The sequence below is a fragment of the Triticum dicoccoides genome, chromosome 4A (assembly GCF_002162155.2).
Source record: "Triticum dicoccoides isolate Atlit2015 ecotype Zavitan chromosome 4A, WEW_v2.0, whole genome shotgun sequence".
Classification (NCBI taxonomy): domain Eukaryota; kingdom Viridiplantae; phylum Streptophyta; class Magnoliopsida; order Poales; family Poaceae; genus Triticum; species Triticum dicoccoides.
In genome coordinates this window covers 108,483,736-108,490,643 of record NC_041386.1, presented here as the reverse complement: position 1 = coordinate 108,490,643, position 6,908 = coordinate 108,483,736, and the positions used below count along the sequence as shown (strand labels likewise).

At 42.6% G+C, this 6,908-nt stretch overlaps 1 long non-coding RNA gene across 1 annotated transcript; it reads right to left on the bottom strand.

Annotated features, from left to right (window-relative positions):
* Window positions 1-309: 309 nt before the first annotated feature.
* On the bottom strand, window positions 310-6,674 carry LOC119285278. Its single transcript, XR_005139427.1, has 7 exons — window positions 6,134-6,674; window positions 5,918-5,997; window positions 5,747-5,789; window positions 5,493-5,658; window positions 4,727-4,932; window positions 3,382-4,622; window positions 310-3,196 (listed from the first exon to the last, which is right to left on the bottom strand). It is a non-coding gene; the product is annotated as an uncharacterized LOC119285278 (long non-coding RNA).
* Between the last annotated feature and the right edge of the window lie 234 nt (window positions 6,675-6,908).

Here is a 6,908-nt window from a genome sequence, read left to right as displayed (position 1 = left end):
ACAAAGACAGAATATAGCGGTTGCTACTAAATTTGGAACGCGATCTAATAATGCCAAGATTGGCCTTGTCGCTGAATGAACCAAGATTTCACATGCTCGGATTTCAGAACAGTGGTCCCATAAGTAGACCGCGACTGTGTGGTGCTAAGAATATGCCACAGGAATAACATGACCCATCCCCTATGATTGCATACGGGGATGACGCACGCAGCTCTGGGCCCTATTATCTTTTAGCCTTTGCTAGATGACCCGGTTGCGCCAATGGCGCAAGAAGCGAATTAGAAAGAATGTTAGTAGTGAGTAAGTAGGAGATATAACTTGAAATATAATGCAATGTGGATTGTATTACATCATGTATTATGAAATCAATACAAGAGAACCAAATAATGTTACCACCTCTGTACTAACAACCAACATTTTAGCATAAGGAGTGTCACAGGAGTGTTTACTTGCACATCAGGAGTATCACAATTACAACTAAAGAGGCATTGTCCTCACTACTGTTAGAGTTCCAAGCCTCGCAACTTCTTCCTCCAGCTCTGCACATGACCCTCAGTTACGGACTCGTCCCTCAGCTATGATTATTTCAAGATGAAATCAACATGCTATTTCTCTCACATGGAACATGTTCAGAATTTAGTCAGTCTCACTAATCTTTCAGCTACAAAGGCAGAAAGAAAAATGGCATCATCAATAACTAAAAAAACCATGGAACAATAATAAGTGACTCAAGTTTGTACTAACTTCGTACTAAAGTTAGTACAAACTTGAGAACTTATTTTGAGATGGAGGGAAGAGTAGAAGATGGCACACATAAGGTGGGCTATGAAAGAACAAGTAGAATTGTTGTAAAGTGCAGCACCACAGGTAAGCAGGGCCATAATTTTAGTTCAGCAGATCAGCACTATGTTTACACAACAGAGATTTGTAGACTGAACTTCATGGCAGCACTGCTACAGAAAAGTACATTAGACTAAAACTATGATAAATATTACCAGCTACGAAGCCTAGGTTATCTATTGTCTGAAACAATATCAAAATTTACTGATGAAAATAGAAATAGCAGTGGATATTTATGTTCTCTACTTGGACCCATATGGTCCATGTTCTACACTCCAAAATGTAGTGAAGGTAGATTTTCTAGTGATTTTTTTCATATGCATTTTCTGCGAATCCCTCCATCTTTAGCATGGTTTTTTCTTGTCTTCTTACTCATGAGCTTCAAGCACAACGCCTGTGTTATAGGTTGTCATGACTATCATCTCAACAACTTCTCCTTTTGGGTGTACTATTGTTTCACAAAACGTGGGTGGTCCATACACAAGTATAAACTAAGATGAAATCACACCAAAAACCAAGCAAGAATTACACGGTAACCAACGATAAGCATTTGTAATTAGCAACTGTCAATGCCAAAATTATTTTCAAATGGCCAATAATGGGTTAAATAAAATAAGTAGCCTTGAAACATAGCAATTACATATAAAAACAAGCATGACAATCCTAACCAAATATGCGCAAGCACGCGTTAAAATCAAATTCTAGGGTGAACCACACAATAATAATTGTGAAATATGAAGCCTCCAAACTGACCCACCATGAAATTTCAATTTTGCTAGATGCAAATCCACACAAAAGAAGAGAAGAAAACTGCAGAAGAAGCAAGGCCTCACCTCTGCTTAAACCGAGCTCATATGTGTTGATGGTCATTGGGCAGCCGACGGCATCCACCAGTTGAGGCAGCCAGGGGCTAATACAGGACTGTTTAACCAAATCGGGGAATACATTTTTGGTCAGGATGGCATGGGAGGCCTGTTTTTCTACCAGCAATATTTCTCCCTGGCTCATTTCATCCTCATCTGCACCCAACGTGCTTCATCATTACACACGTTAATTAGGTTCAGTTTATACAACAAATATATAGGAAATCACGAAAAAGAAAACAAATACATAGGAAGAAATCAAGCACCACAAATATCTCGGTTGTGACTATAAGAACAAAACAACGTATAAGACACATTTATCCCAGCAATACAACATAAACAATTTTTCTATGCTGGCAGTGGAGACAAAGTACATAAACTTGCTTTCTTTTGCAAACAGAAACATCTTTACTACTGCATACTAATCGCAGATTCGGATTCTCAATAACCAATCGGTGATTAAAGAAACCACACATAAGGTAATCGGCTATGTATCCAGTGGAGCCAGCTACTCAAGGAGCCTGGGAAGGCCTACTCAATGGGACGTTGGCTAGCATTTGTCCTGGTTAATCCCTCAACATCACTATATAGTTTGATTATTATAACTTGTTGTGAGTTTGACAAGAAAGTATTAACAAATAAGGTTTCCTAATAAAATCAGTGAGTTGTCAAAGCAAGAGTAGTATTCAACGTCCAAAATTAAGTGCTGGGAGCACCAAATGTACATTATTCCTGAAATAATCTTAGTCACTGAACCGGTTGCAGCCATTCTTCAGTTACAAACTACTCTCATACACCAAACTAAGTATAATGTACTAAAAATTACATGGATGGCATGGAAAATAATTCAGGATGGTAGATAACAAATTGTTTTTACTCACCTAGTTCCGAAAAAGAACTGAAAGTTCAGTACATGATTTAGGGCATATTACCTTTGAAACAAAACAAAGTAAATTTATGTCATGAAATGCACACACTTGATCGCCCACTACCTACATGGAAAGGTACTAAAACTTACATGGATGGCATGGGAAACAATTTAGGATGGCAGATAACAAATTGTTTATACTCGCCTGGTTCCAAAAAAGAACTGAAAGTTCAGTAAATGATTTAGGGCATATTACCTTTGAAACAAAACATATGATAATGCATAGTCGAACCCATGCATCTGTTAGGAACAAATGGTAAGATGACAGTACCAAAAGGACCTATTATTCAATTCCAGTCTCTAGAGAACAAAATCACATTACTCATATTTTCTTAAAATAATAAACAGTACTAAAGATCCGACATTCAGAATGTGAGCGCTCACCATTTAAACGAGAATCCTAAGCAAAAATTGGGAGTGTGGGAAGGTCACCATTCAAGTGAAACAGGTAAAATCAACCTTCATAATGATGAAAAATAAAGAGATCTCAAAAATAAATTCTGTTTGGAAAGGGTGTTTTCGGGAGCTTCCCACCACTTTGATCAATGAACCGGCTGATATTGTCCTGAATCATCAAATAAAACATTGTTAACTGGTCATTATTTGCTAACTCAAAAGAGAATTGAAGTAAATACATTGTATCTAGCCAGGCCAAATTGTAAGGGTGCAGTCAAAAAAATTGTACTATGTGTTAGTCTATCTCAGTAAGGACTAAACAACTAATATACTCTAAATGGGAATTTTTGACACCTCTTCCAATGAAGAAATACGCTGCTGACACTCATCTAGTTGGCCGGACTCAGTATCTCAGTGGTTCTAACCATCATTCTTCCTTTCTTTGTTCAATGCCTGTAGTGTTCCTTCACCATGCTATAGCTGTACCTAGGCACAGACAAGCATAGAGCCACAAAATGGAAAATAGGTTTCTGTAATGTGTGACGAGCTATCACTAAAATCGCAACAATGTTAATAATTATACACAGACCACACCAATAACATCAAACTAAAAGGCCGGCCTGAGCAAGTTCAAAATGAGTATTGATATTTAGATACAAATGTTTGAAAGAAACAACATATGCATGAATAAGGTTACCTTAAATTTACGTCGGCAAAAAATTCAAGCTCTTCTTCTTCGGACACTTCAGTGCGTTCAATGCTTGCTTTATTGCAAAAAAAACTTTCTTTCCTGCAGCAATCTGTGTTGAAGTAAAACACTTGCTAAAGTAGCAGCTTAGTGTTTTCATAAAGATAAGGTGCTATTTTAAAATGAGTCAGATTGTGTACTCTTAAAAGAAAGAACGATCATCTTCATTAACTGTCATATTTAACATACCCTGAAGTTGACTAAAATACTATTGGTCTATTGCAGAAAGGAAAATAAAAGAGATCGCCTGCCTCATCTATCATTTAGGAGAGGGTTAGTATATATATATGAAGAACGAGGCAACTACATGAGAGGAAATTATATCTTTGAAATTCTATAAAAGTAGACAAATGAAAATAGACCAGCAGAACACATACGGCCTGACTAAGATAATGAGGGAGAACAAAAAAATACATTTAGAGTCCTCGCTTCAGCAATGTCAAGCAACCACCACATATATCCATGATATGTAAAGGGGAGAAGAAAAGTACCTTATTTGAGCACTAATTACCAGATTGCTATTGTAGCTGTGATACGTGCCGCAGCTAAACAAATCTGCACGAATTCTGTGTGTGCAGATATTGGCACGTGGGTACAACGAAAATAGCTAGATTAATTGGCATTGGGTACAACGAAAATAGCTAGATTAATTGGCATTAATCAATAGGAGTGAAACGAAGAACAAAAGAAACTAAGAGAGGGTTCCTACAGATTATGCCATATACAAAACTACATCATTGCAGTGCTCGCCTCGAAGCTCCTTCATTGGGAACATCTCCGGAAGTAAAGCCCCATTTCCATATAACCAATCTGATACTTAGATCAATCATCACAACCGCAAATTTTTCTGTAGGTATAAACAAGAAAAAATACAGACAAGAAAAATGAGCATGTATGGCCTACATGTATGAACAAGAACAATGAGCTGATTAGTACGAAAGGAAAGAGGACCATGGACACGAACTGTTGTTGCGAAGCACGAAGTCGCTCCTTCACCCTCCTCTGGTGGCGCTTGGCCCATCACCAGCCTTGCTGCTCCTTCCCTCGCCCGCCAGACCCCCGCCGGCCGCCACCATCGCCTGCATCCAGGCCGCCAACAACAGCCTTGACCCGACCCCCACCCTTGCCTGCGTGCTGCTCTATGGCACCACTCCACTCTGTTAATAAGACACACATTCACATTAGTAATTAGTCTACCATTTTCAGTTTTATGACCAAACAAATTAAAACCAAAAAAAAACTTAGAATCCTTGTCATTTCCTTCTCATAGTTGTTGCCCGACTAACGATCAAATTGAAGTCTCGTGTACTGCCTCGAGAAAGTGTGCATTGGACTGCTTGTCGCATGTATGTCTTCAGCATGCTCTTGCACTCTCGCTCCTTTGTGAGCTGGCTTCACCACATTTCAGTAGGATTATTAGCGTATTGCTAGGTTTCCTCGAATGCACTAACCCAACCAGCACACGGCTTCCGGTCTGGTGGTGCACACCCTACCCCAAGCCTGTAAGTTCACATTCAGACTCTCATGTAGGATCGACCATCGAAGTCATAATTCATAATCAAACTCCACCAAACTAATCCAGCAGTTCAACATTATATCAGTTAAGCTACGCATTAAGTAAACGGCAGAGTCGCTTGTACTGCAGCGTCATATCGCTACAAATATTTTGGACTTATCAGTATTTTATTACTGAGTATAAGCACAGAGCGAACCATACCTTTTTTGTCAACTTCAGGATTCATCTTCAATCAATTCTACAGATTGAGCAGGCAACCTATCCAAATTCAGATCCGCATCAGAGATCCGAGGCTGCACGCAACCACGCATGAAGGAGGCAGGCTGGTAAGCTTGGGGACATCCCCACCACCGTCGCCGTCAACCGCCTGACCGCAACCAGACCCAGCATTTGAGTCAGCAAGAATGGCAATTCCTGCTTCGCTGTTCGCAAACACAAGACCAGAGGAACTGGACCTGGGTGCTCATGGCTGTCGGCGAACTCCTCTCGCAGTGGAACCTGAAAAAGGATGGCAATGGCAGCGACCAAGGCCCGTCAGATGGGACGCAGAAGAAATCCTCAAATACTTTGCAGAAAATTTATTTAGGAAATGACAGAGTAGACTGAGAATCACCAAAACAACTCACCTCAGATGTAGCACCCGTCGAGGAGACCTGCTTCACCCCCAATGATCCAGCACTACCTCACACACACGTCATGCCACCTCCTACATCAAGCCATTGTGGAAGCAGAAATCTAAGAATGTGCACTGAAACCTCAAGTAGTTTCATCTCGGACAGCTCGAGCGGGCTGGCCGCCTCGGTCGCCTGGACCATGAAAGAGAGAATATGGTGGAGGCCTACCTCGGCTGGTGCGGGTGAGTTCGTCCAGGCCATGACTGGCGTAAGAAGACGGTAGCACTGCGGGGATGAGGGCCGTCTCCGTCCTCCCGGTCGGCCGGCGGTGACCCTCTCCCATCCGATGTCGCGCCTCCTTCTCCTCTTTCCTCTCTCTCTCTCTCTCTCTCTCTCTCTCTCTCTCCTTCCACCTTCTCCCTCTCATCTTCTCTCTCTCCCGCAGATCGAATCGAGCGCCGCAGCTCACTCCGGAGGCGTCGTCCTCGGCCGCGAGGAGGAGGATGCAGGGGAGCCCGTCCAGCGCGAACCCGGAGCAGGCGTTGGAGATCGGGTTCGCCCGCGAAGTGCGTGTCCACGATGGCCTGCACACGAGCGATGGGAAGGCGGGGAGGAGGAAGAGGCAAGGTGGTGGAGGAGTAGCAAGCGGCGGCGGGGCTCCTATGGCGCAGAAGGAGGAGGAGGAGGAGGTGGGAGGGAGCGGCGGCGGATGAGGGAGGGAGGAGTGAGGGGCGTGGGGCTGTGGATTGGGGCTAGGGTCCGATGTCGTTTTCGTCCCTCGCGCGGTGCGGTGTTTTTTTCGCTCGTGTGGTGCGGTGCGCCCTCGCTCCCACGCGCAGTGCGGTGCTTTTTTTCCCTCGGGTGGTACCGTGCGCTGGAGGCATTGGTTATGCCTAGCACTTCTTGAGGCTTTATATGTTAGATATTTCCATGCCCTACCATGTCCATTATTGAACCTTGTCGTTGGATCTTGGGTCAGGCAGTACACAGAAGTCCAAAAACT